Genomic DNA, 12,312 nt, shown 5'->3' with positions numbered 1-12,312 from the left:
GTTGGTACACACACACACACACACACACACACACACACACACACACACACACACACACACACACACACACACACTCACTTGTGGGTGGCAATTGTGAAACAAATTTCAGCACATGGTCCTTAGTTCTGTTTTGTACCATACATCTAATATGTCGCTTGTTAAAGAAAAACACAGCATTTGATTATTTGGTGGAACGGTGGCAACACTGCCTGCTGCTCGAGGAAAGGTGGAGTTTGCATGTTCTCCCCGTGTTCACCTGGGGTATCCTCCATAAAATATACCCCCACTAAAAACAGGCAAGAAGATCACCACCTGACCAATGGTGACAAAAAAGAATTGGGTCCCTGGGCGCCGCTGTCGGCTGGCAGCCCACCGTTCCTAGTCTGCCGCAGAGGAAAGACGGATGATGGATGGGTCAAATGCGGAGAAATAATTTCATGAAGCATGGCGTGTGCATGTATTTGTTTCTTTCTTTCTTTTTTCTTTCTATTTCTACAAAACAAGCTCTTGGACAAACTTTGCACCAGATGTGCATTTGAATACAAACAGGAGGCAGACTTGCTGATTCATATGTAGTCAAAAACTCCAAAGGGTGCCTTTAATTGGATGGACTTGCAGATGTATTGTCTACAGTCTTGGATAACCTCACCCTGAGCCACATCTACACAGCCAGTAACCCCACTAGCCTACACCCACACATTACAGACATATACACAGTCTGCGTAATATCCATATATGACCAGTATTGACTTTGGCCTCCAGCTTCATATTCAGTTTTTCTTTTTTCTGCAACTTTTTCTTAACCTGCAGACCAACTTAGAGACTTACCAGATGACCTGGCAGCAACAACAACACTTAATACACTCATAATATGAGCGCAAACAATGCAAGATCTGATCTCTTCCCTTCCATTTCCAATTTTGGGCCGGAGCAGACAGCTGCAGCAGAAGCAGTGTTGAATCAAATTACTTGATTTCGATCATTGGGCAGAATTGCTAACACAGTCAAGTATTGTGTGTGTGTGTGTGTGTGTGTGTGTGTGTGTGTGTGTGTATGTGTGTGTGTGTGTGTGGGTGGGTGTGGGCGTGCGTATGCGTGTGCGTGTGGGTGTGCGTGCGTGTGTGTGCGCGCACAGAAAGGCTGGTTTTGTGGAGCCACTTGTGCTCAATTTGTAAAAAGTTGACTGAATGACCTCAATCATATCAGAGTTCTGTTTCTGTGTGCATATTGAGAGTGTGAGAATTGATATACGCCAAGTCACTGACACTAATTTAATGACACAAGCCCACACACTGATCTGGGATCTGTCTTTGTGCTGATTGAGGCTGCTGAAGTACCTCTACCCCTAGTTTGACGGGAATAAACAGGCATTTTTTGGTAATTTTCCTGCCCTGCCCTCACTTCATTATGTACCAACATAATATCAGCAAGCATTAGAGTTGTTGCTAAAAGTTGATAGAACAATGACTGGTGTATAACTGTATGACAAACTGTATCCCATACCTAGGCGCTAATGAGTTAACAAATCAGACAAATGAATGAGTGGTGAACATAGTGGAGGATATTTCTTTCAGAAAATGGTAGAGACCAAAATGAAGCAAATAATGGTGAGTTTTCAGTTTCAGTGCTTTTTTTTTTAGCACAACAATTGAAATTCCATTGACCTCCATTTCTTTGGGGTGGCTGCAGAAGTCTCAGCAGTGGAACATTCAAAACCTCATTTCACACACCAACTGGAGCATATCACCAAATGGCAGCCTTGAAAGCTTATTTATGCCCGATAATGCATGATTTTTGCTCTGTTCGAAAGCTCCAGGATATTCGTATGCTCACTTAAAAATGTATAATGATACATAACAATATAGTTTTGTGACACAACTTTCTCTTTGGCCATTTGTTTTCATATATCCCAGGTTGAGATATAGCACCTCTCGACCTGGTGGCATCTCCCACCCCCACTCAAAAACCCACACCACTGCCCCTGTGACCAGAGACAGTGTACTGTAGGGCCTAGGCTACATACAGTACCGTACTACTTCTTGAGAACAGAAGTGCAACTACAAACATGGTCGTGGGTCACATGCACTGTTCTAAGCCAATCATTTCAATGCAATTCACTCTAGTCTTGTGAAGCAGAAAATATTCCTTTTAAACTAATTATGAGCAGCAAATACAGTGATAAAAGTCTTCCTGCTTCTTCTTTATACACATCACAATGCCCCATGATGTCACTTCTTCCAAGGTCAAAAAAAATACATGCACACATGCAGCAGCTTGTTTCACTACCAAGCTTTCTGTTGAATGCTGTTCACATATTTGTTTAAGTCATTTGTTTCCCTCTTTGGGAGTTAAGTCTACCATGATGATGCTTTGCTTGTGAAAACAAACCAAAGCGCAGGCAAAGTTAAATCCTTAACAACAATGAGACATAAGTGACACCACTGCAGAAACAGTCAAGGAAAAGAAACCTCAGCTTGAGCTTCAGAACAGGCACCATGGAGAGAACCATCTCCATAATTTTTCTTTGTACAGCTTTTCAGGGGGATATAGGAAAACACATTTTTGTTCCTATCAGTAAGACATGGCATGAGGCTCAGGCTTTCTGTAAGGAAGTATACACTGATCTTTCCTTTGTTAGAAGCCAGAGGGATCAAGACGAACTCCAAACAGCTGCAAGTCAAACAGGTCAAAGCGGATGGATCGGTCTCTACCGAGACCCAACGAACATGACTGCCTGGAAGTGGTCAGGAGGGGAATATGTCACATATCAAAACTGGGAGCCTGGTCAGCCAGATAATCATAACAATAATGAGAACAATGCATACCTCATGCGTAATGGAAACTGGAATGATAGAAAAGGAGATCTACCTATGCCTTTTTACTGCACCAGTATGGCCGTGGAGTGGGAGAAGCTGTCCTGGGAGAGTGCTTGGACGCACTGCAGAGAGAGTCAGACTAACCTCATCAGTCTGCTCTCTGAAACTGAGCACCGTCTGACCCAGGAGGTGTTCCAGACAGTTGACATCACTGAGCGGGTGTGGATCGGCCTGCGTTACCTGGATGAGCGCTGGTTGTGGGTGAACGGTGACCCTCTGGTGTACGAGGCCTGGCCCCAAGGAGAAGATCAGGACCACCGGTGTCCAATATGGAAACGCTGTGGAGCTTTAACCAGGGGGGGACTGTGGGAGAACTGGGACTGCCGGGAGAAACTCAACTTCATCTGCTACTGAGAGATTCAGGGTATTAATGATGGTAAATATGTTAAAATGGCATGACATCTACATCACAGTTAATGACTTCTATCATTAGAAAGGAACTGCAATGTGTAGAATATGGAGGCCAGGACCTGCTAACACATACACAAAACATAAGTAATACAAGGACAGATCCCACTGAAATGTCTAGAGAAGAAAGAATATATCACACCTCAGAATACTGTAAAATTAACTCCCTGAACCTTTATGATACACCCACTGCTATTAATACTTGTACGGGTGATATTAGTACACTGTCTGAAGAAGTACTGCTGACACTATCACCCATAGTGCTTTAGGTACTCCTGGATGAATGCTACGATCACATCCAGCATCTGACAACCATGTAGTGCTCCCTCACATCCACTTGTAAGAAAATGACTGGGACATGCACCGAGCAACACCCAACGTTTCCCTGAATTTTTCTGTTCAAGTTTTAGTCATTCAGCAGGTGTCGTCTGCATCCTTAACTATCACCAGATCCTGTAGTTTGGTTTCTATATTCTGCACAATTACTCCACACTCTCCCCAAATGCTAGTACACAAGAAAACTTTGTTCAACTGATTTTGAGACAAATACTAGATTTTTGACGTGTAACAAAACATGAAATATTAATTCATTTGACATTTAGATACTGTCGTTAAGAGCTGACTGTAATTTGTCTATTTTATCTCTAATGTTAAAGCAGTGTGCTGTGTTTGTGCATATCGATACTGATGTCACCTTCTCAGGTAAACATTATTGATATATTATGTAAACTTCAAATAATATGAAAAGAGAAGAGGAAACTATGAAGTTATCAGGAAAAGCTAAATCCTCTGGAGCATTGTGGCTCGATTCTACAAAAATGTTCACATATTCTTATTTGAAAATAAATTTGGAATGCAAAGACATTATGAAGTTGGATGATTTAAAATACTGGCCAGAAACTTTATCAGGATGTTAATAGTTGCTTGTGCTTTGATGAAGCAACATTTCACTCTGGAGTTTTTATTCTCATGAAAGGAGAGGTTGTAAGTAGCATGCAATCCAGGCAGCTACAAACACTTAATGACTCACAGCAACAATGGGAACCACAGCCATTCAGGGCCTGGCTGTCTGCCAGTAAACAAGCAATCCAGCTGAGACCAAATATGGTAGCAGAAACCAAAAATCAAGTCCATCGAATCTAAACCTTCATCTTTCAATTATGCCACCTGCTTGCAAGACAAAACTCCAACAAGACAGGTAAAATGTGACAATGGCATTACCATAAATGCTAGTGTTTGTAAACCAGCAGTATTTCTTTAAGAATGAACAGCATTACATTTCTTAAACATACCGTCAACTATAGTCACAGGTTTGCTAAATATGCTGCTAACACTAATTCATCCCATGACACTCAACACTGGAACATGAGTATCCATATTTAATGGATACTCATGCAATGTTATTTGACAGGATCTCATACTTCATTCAGCAACCATGAGACACATAAGCCCAACCACTACAATAAATTAATTTACAATTAATCACCCAGATGCAATAGCTTAATCATACCAAAACAGCAGAAATAAGCAGACACAGTGCAACCTGAAGAAGAGTCGGTCTATTTAAGGACCCCTTTCCGTTCCAACAGGCCGCCTGCAGGCATTTGTTTATTGTTCTTCCCGTCTATAGATACAAACACTACATTCACGTTTATACTGACATTACACACTGTTAGAAAACAGGCCTAACAACCCCCAACAGCAGAAAAAACATTTTCAGAACTGGTGCAACACTGAGGCAACTCACCAATAATGTTTCTTTCTTCTCTTTTAAAATTAGCTGATTATGATTATGCTGATATGCCACTTTAGTGGGTTGATTACAGTTCCAGTCACTTCAAGTCAAGGATTTCTGTGCCAATAGGGAAACTGCATGCAGTTTGAAGTGATAAATAATAAATGGCCTCAATATAAAGATGTATAGCCAAATGCTAAAAGAAACTGCCTTTTTATGATGAGTGTATTGTAAGTGTGAAAGCAAAAAAACTGAGTATTTAAACACAGAGGGAATATGTCTGGGGAAGTTTACTGTAAACATGAATCATATTTGCTCAACTTTTTCTCTCTCAATCAATAATATTCTACAGAAAAAGGGACGCTCGGGTCAAAGTTTTTCAATATTTCCTTCAGAATATCGTACAGATTAAGGCGATGCCGGTGATCACTCCATGAAATAAATGACAGGATTTTCATCACACTGACAGAATAAAAAATGTCTCTGTCAGAAACAGTCAAGGTCCTCTGAATTTGTGGGAACAAGCACCAAAACACAGAACTTTCCACAAAACCTCCTGAAAATGAATAAAAAGAAAAGTTTGCTCCAGTTTGTGATGAGAAAAAAAACCCTTTAGGGCTCTGTGTTGCCTAAAATAATTTCTAAAATGTCACTCACTCATCACTCAAGGCTTCAGAATTCACCAGCAGATGAGTGTTACAGGATCAAACCAGAAAACAACACGCTGTCGCTGCACTTCCCACTGGGTATTTTTCTGATCTGTGAACAAAGACGGACCCATGCTGAAACCTCCTTCTAATGATTTTCCACTGGCCTTTCAACATACCGTGGTATATTGTACAAACAGAAAACAATAATGGCTGCATGAGGGCACACAAATATGAACTATAATACCATATGTTTTAGATGTGCAGGAGTCACATGCATCCATTGCAACCACCAACCTTCAGGCTTCTAGCTCCAGAGTTTGTTGGGCATGCACAGGTCAAGCGTCGGCACCTCTGTTTATAGAAACCACTGACAGCATGCCCAGCATTGAGATAAAATACAATGTTTCTTTTGGGGGGGGGATTAGCGTGTTAGGTTGTAATTACTTCAGTATACAGTTTTGCTTTGTTTTGGGTTTTTTTTTTGTAAAGCAGCTCACAAATACCCATTACACAATGAACAAAGTGACAGTTAAACCAAATCATGAAAAGACGAAACAAAAAACACCACCAACAACAGTCAGTGCGGCATCATCGTATTGGTATGGAGGCAAGCCTCTCAGGACAGATGAAGCCTAAAGGTTAGAGATTTGGCTTGTGACTAGAAAGTTGGGAGTTTGATGTGGGGGTTTTTTTTTTCTTTTTTTTTGTTATTTTGTTATTTGGATTTATTGTTATTCATTGTGGTTTGTTTTTCTCACAGTTGTTTGCTTACAAAAATGAATTGAATAAATCGATGTTTATGGTTTGCATTAAATGACAAAAAAGGTAATATCAATGGAAAGGTTGCATTTGTCAGAAAAAAGCTGAGCTGCAACATCTTTGCTGGTTTCAAACATATGAAAACAGACCAAACATCTGCCATCACAGACAACTGACAGCTACCAAGGGGGAATCCACTCTCACACTGCTTTTCTTCCCTGCGTAAACACCAGGCTATTACTGTAGTTTTGTGTATATTCACCTCTGGTCCACCTCTCACAGATCTACATTGGAGCAAAAGAAAGACTAAGGCTGCCAGGAGTCTTACATCTCTCACTTTTCTCTCTGCCTGGCCAAGGAGGCCATGACAGGGATCAAATGGTGCAGCGCTGATTCTTTTTTTGCTTTGTGTGAGCTCAAAATGCAGTATCAAATGTATCAGTCATTTCATGGTGTTAAATTCTGTTACACTTAGAGGCATACAGAAAATGTGCCTTTCAGCCTGCTGTCACCCCAATAATTGCACACACACACACACACACACACACACACACACACACACACACACACACACACACACACACAAGCACAAAAGTATTCATCAAAGACTTTGCTCTGAGCACATCATCACTTTATGAACTACTTTTAAGCAGTTGCTCTTCAAATCAAGGGAAATCAAAGGAATCTATTCACAAATGTCCTCATTCCTGCCACACAAGGAGAAGAAAAATACTGCACATCTCAATGTGCCGGTTGAATAGTACCATTTGCCAATGTGGCTGACTTAGCCTTCATCCCCGCCACAACCCCTCCCACGCCTCTCTCATCTGCAGGTTTTGCATCTGCACTGCAATAAGAGGTGCAAGGTATGTGCATATATGTGTGTTATTATAAAAAAAGATTTCTGTTCCCCAAGATTTTGCAGCACTGTATGTTAACGCTGAACACTCCCTTTAAAATGTTTTTCTTTATCGCATTCAGAAAAAGAACAATATTTTAAGCTCAGAGAGGCTCTTCATCTGGTGCAAGAGTATCAAACTAACTCAGGTGTGTGTCATATATCTCAATAAGATACACTAACTTCCTTCATTTTGGAATCTCCATCTTTCAATGGCACGAATTTGTGTGTCAAAACTGAACTCCACCCATCGCATTCCCGGGGATTAATTTCACTTCATCAGGAGGGTCCACCAATCACAGCAATTCCATTTGAATAATAATGGAAATTGGCATGAAATTTCTGCATTTTACATTGTCCCTCCGATGTGGGACAACCACAAGATTAGTGCACATCTCTAAGCCAGACTCAAAAAGACATTGGTAAAACCATGCAAACTAACAATGTGTACATGAGCATTTATCACAAAATGAGCGAACAGATCAAGAATGTTATTAAGGAATCAAGTCAACAATCACTGACAAAGACAATCAAAGGAATAAAGTCATACACAAACATAACAGCAAATAAAGACACGCCTGATTCAGTTTGTATATTGGAATTTCCCCTCGTTCCCCTTCAATATCGGAATATTGAATTGAATTGAATTGAATTGAATTGAATTGAATTGAATTGAATTGAATTGAATTGAATTGAATTGAATACATCTCCAAGAGCCAATCGAAAAAAAAAAAGAAATAGAAATTTAAAGAGTAGATTCTTCAATGGAGTTAGTTCTTGAGAAGCAGAAATGAAATCACTGATGTGTGCGTTTGTTTTTGCACACTGATTTTCATAAGAAAGACACAGAAAGGCGAATAGAGGGTTCTGTTTGTCGATCCAACTGATGCAAACCCACTCATGCATCTATTTTTGCGTCTACTTTCATCAAGCCAGTTAAACCTGATGTTCACTGATCACACTGTCACTGCAGTGGCTGCTGAATCATCACTGTGTAACACATGTTGGGCCTGGCAGAAGCTAGATGTTTCCTCATTTTAAAAAGTAGAGACTCTGAATGTATTAACGCTTTTTGGTGAGCAAAAAGAAGGTTGCAATGTGTCCTTGATAAATTTGTAGGCTTCAAGGTTGCTGCCTCTGTAAGTAGCTCAAGGTGCCTACATAAGTGGAAGAGACTGTTTTCCTCAGAGGCAGTTTTCTGTCTACATCTTAAATTAAACATTCCCTCTCAGTCTCATAGATTCACTTATGTACTATCACATGCACACGAGCGCTCATGACTGCAGACTTGTAAGGAGTTTGCTCATTCTTTGATTTATTCATGCGTGCTCAATAATGTGGAAAGGGGAACTGAAGTACATGGCATTTTTTTTGTCTCGTTCTTTCATTCATCGTGAAACTGCATTCGCTGTGCATGGTCTTAATAGTTTGATTTGAAAATATGAAAGGTGAGACAAACAGTGCTCTAATTAAGCACTTTCATCAAAAATCTTTGAGATGGCCGCATACACAACACCGTTGGCTTTTTTCACAGAAGACATTTTGACACGCCACAGCAGGAAAAGCACAAGTGTAAATAATAACTAGACAAATTCCCCTCGGTGGGAAATTTGGAGAGTGATACAGTGCGCAAACGCCGGGCCGTGTGGCAAACACCGGGGCGCGCAGATAGCGCTAGCAAATGAGAACGATAACCCGAAATGACAAGTCAAACCTGTTCATAGGACCCAATTTCAGCATCAGTGACAATGCTAAGCTGACATTAGCGTGTCAAAAAACACATTGAAAACGTCTCAAACACCATTATAATGCCTTTGCCAATCATTTTAACGTATGTTAGCATATTAGCATTAGCATGCTAACATTAGCATGTCAAATAACATTAAAAACCTCTGAACCACAATTAGAATGCCTTCAATAATCATTTTAGCCTAAGTTAGCATATTAGCATTAGCATGCTAACATCAGCATGTTAGCACAACAACCCGACATCACCAGTCAAACCTCCACGCACCAACAAGTTTATAGGACCTCTTGTTAGCATTAGCATGTTAGCATTGTGGCTAATGCTAACAGGCCAACATCACTCAATACATGACTAACACATACAACTCACCAGTAGGTAGCTTGGCTGTGGCTGGTTAGCATGTCACTACAGAGCTTAATGGAGAACTGATCATTTGACTGAGCTGCACAGCTGCAGCTAAAGCTACATAATATGTGTGTGTGGGAGAGGCTCAGAGGTTGCCATGGCAACTTGAGATCAGGCCACCTGCGGGTCTGCGAGAGCCTGAGAAACGTCTGAATTTGGCCTCTGCGCACCCTCCGAACAAACGCCTCTCACGCCGACACCGAAAGTCATATTGCCGAAATTTCTTCACCGTGAGAGCCACAAGGCTTTGCTCTACACGCTTTCTTTTCCGCTGGGCTCAAAAATGCGGATTTTAGAGCGAGTTAAAAAACGGCTGGTTTCTGTCTCTCCTGTTTTTCATTTGTATTGGACCTTATGGGCGAGGTCAGAGGCGCTCTCCTCGCTCAGAGGCTGAGAACTCAAAAACCGTAAGTCCTGTCGCTTAGCCACGCACAACGTGAGAATCAGCGCAAGTGGCACTACAACCTTGGAAAGTTTCACGAGTGTAGAGCGAAATTTGTGCTTTGGAGGAGCATGGAAAGACAAAAGTTCCACACAATTTTCAGAGCTTCTCTCCACTCTGGCAGTTAATCCCCTCCACTCTAGCGCGAACATTCCGTGCAATACACACCCATAATAAACTCACAATTTCTCCCAAAACGCTCACGGTCATTGAACGGCGACTGCTAAAAAATTATACGACCTACCAAAACGAGAATTACTACACCCATACACGAGAATTATGTCTACATTTTAAACATGGAACGGTGTCTCTAGGTCAATGTATGTCGGAGCAGTAGCCCTTTGAAAAAGGGGGAGATTTTTTTCGCATTTTTCGGCTCATCCCATTCATTTCTTATGGAATTTTTTCATTCATTATTCTGTAGAGAAAAATAATAGCCATCGATTCCCGATTGAGCCGCACGTTCTGATATATAATTTGCCTAGGTGCTCTCAAAACTGTAGGACTAGTAGCGAACCGAAATTTGTACGGAGGAGAAGAAGAAGAAGAAGCGCACAGAAGAACAATAGTGGTTCTGTACAGTGTACAGTGGCACTGTATCACTAATGAACTGAAAAAACATTATCAGGCCCATAACTCATCTTTCTGTGAAATTCTTTATTTTTCAAATTTACTGACTTATTAACTGACAAGGACTGACACAATGCGTATGTGAAAGATAAATCAGAAATGTTGTCTGAGCCTCTTCCATCATGCAATCACTCAACTGTTGTAATGATTCATAAACATAAACCATAAACATAAACTGCTACTGGGACAGAATGAATGGCATATTTAAGATCTCTGAGAATGAATCAGAATTCTCCTCATTTCTGCATAACTTTTGGTCCTCTTCAGCTAATAGTGTCACAGTATATGGAGTTTCTTACCTGCTGCCATTTTCCTTCATCTGTTCACATGCTCAGTCAGTACTTTTCCGCTCTCGCTCCACTACCAGCCATGCCCACCTGCCCACTCTGATCACACACCTGAGAATCATTCCCAATCAGTCCAGTATTTAAGCTGCTCTCCCACACTCAGTCCAGGTGATGCCACTGTCATTGTGTCTTTGAGAGACTGCTGGCTTCCCCCTTTACAGTACAGTCTGGCCACTGATGGACCCAGCAAATTCAACCTCATCACGGGATTGCCTTGAGAGGATTGAGGGCATACCCCAGCTACATGGGGCTTGGATAGCATCGGCAGCAGCTCAGAAGCAGATGCTCCACCTTCACCGCCAGCCTTCAGAAGGATCCCGCTGCTGACTTCCAGAGGGGCTTCACCTTTGCCCACAGTCTCCAAAGGGTTTCCATCTCCATCACCGACCTTCTACCCGTCCTTCTGTGAGGTTCAGCCATCGCCGGCCTTCTGCCAGAGCTCCAGAGCGACTTCACCTTCTTTGCTGGCCTCTGGTTAGATCTCCTGTGCTATTCTCCACCTTCAGCTCAACTCTCAGGCTATCCGCCTGAGGCTTCCTGCTCCGTTCCTGTCCAGCCCTCCATTCTTCAGTTCCTTGACCACTTTCCTTTAAATGTTTGTTTCAATCTTCTCATCTAACTCAAATAAATGTCAAAATATTCCTTTAAGTGTCCTAACCTAATGTCAAGGAGTAATATGTTGTAACTGATTTGAACTACATTGTCTCTTCATCTGCAAAGTCATAACAGACGTGTAGAGCTGGAAAAAATATTCAGTAACCTTGATTAGGAAATAGCCTCTTTAGATTTTCACTTCATTTCCTCAGTAATTGAAATCTGATGAGCTTCAAGCATCTGTATTGCTATCACAGCTCCCTAATGTCTCAGCCACTCCAGTCGAACAATAGGTCTTTTTTCATTGCTCCTTGTGTTGCTGTGAACCTGTCAGGCAAGACACTCTGAGGAATGGGAGAATTCCAACGGAAATCCCCACCGCAGCTGTGAAGGAAGCACATGGGAGTAGGGAAAGTAAGCTGAGAGGCATCATTCATCTTCATCAGACCCCCCTTTCCGATGGGAGTCGGAGCAAGCCCACAACTAGGAAACAGAGGAGAGGGAAATGAAGGATGGAGGGAAAGAGGCAGAGGGAGATGTGGGTTATCTGTAAATGTTGCAGACTGGGATATCTGTGTTAGTCCACCGCTGCTGATGGAAGGTTGCATTTGTTGTCAGCTTGTAGTGCATCTCTATGGGAATGGGGAGAAAAGGATACGTGCATGTGAGGAATAGGTGGGATGGAAGTGATGGATGAGGAAGGACCAGCTGAATGACTGACATATCTGCATTGTTGCTAGCGTGGCTCCAGGAATAGCTAGCTGAGCTCAGTTAGACAGTGGGCTGACACCTGTAGCACCTCCCTGAAGGCAGGGTTGTGA

The sequence above is a fragment of the Chaetodon trifascialis genome, chromosome 2, assembly GCF_039877785.1.
Source record: "Chaetodon trifascialis isolate fChaTrf1 chromosome 2, fChaTrf1.hap1, whole genome shotgun sequence".
In the NCBI taxonomy this organism is placed as follows: domain Eukaryota; kingdom Metazoa; phylum Chordata; class Actinopteri; order Chaetodontiformes; family Chaetodontidae; genus Chaetodon; species Chaetodon trifascialis.
This window is presented reverse-complemented; position numbering follows the sequence as displayed.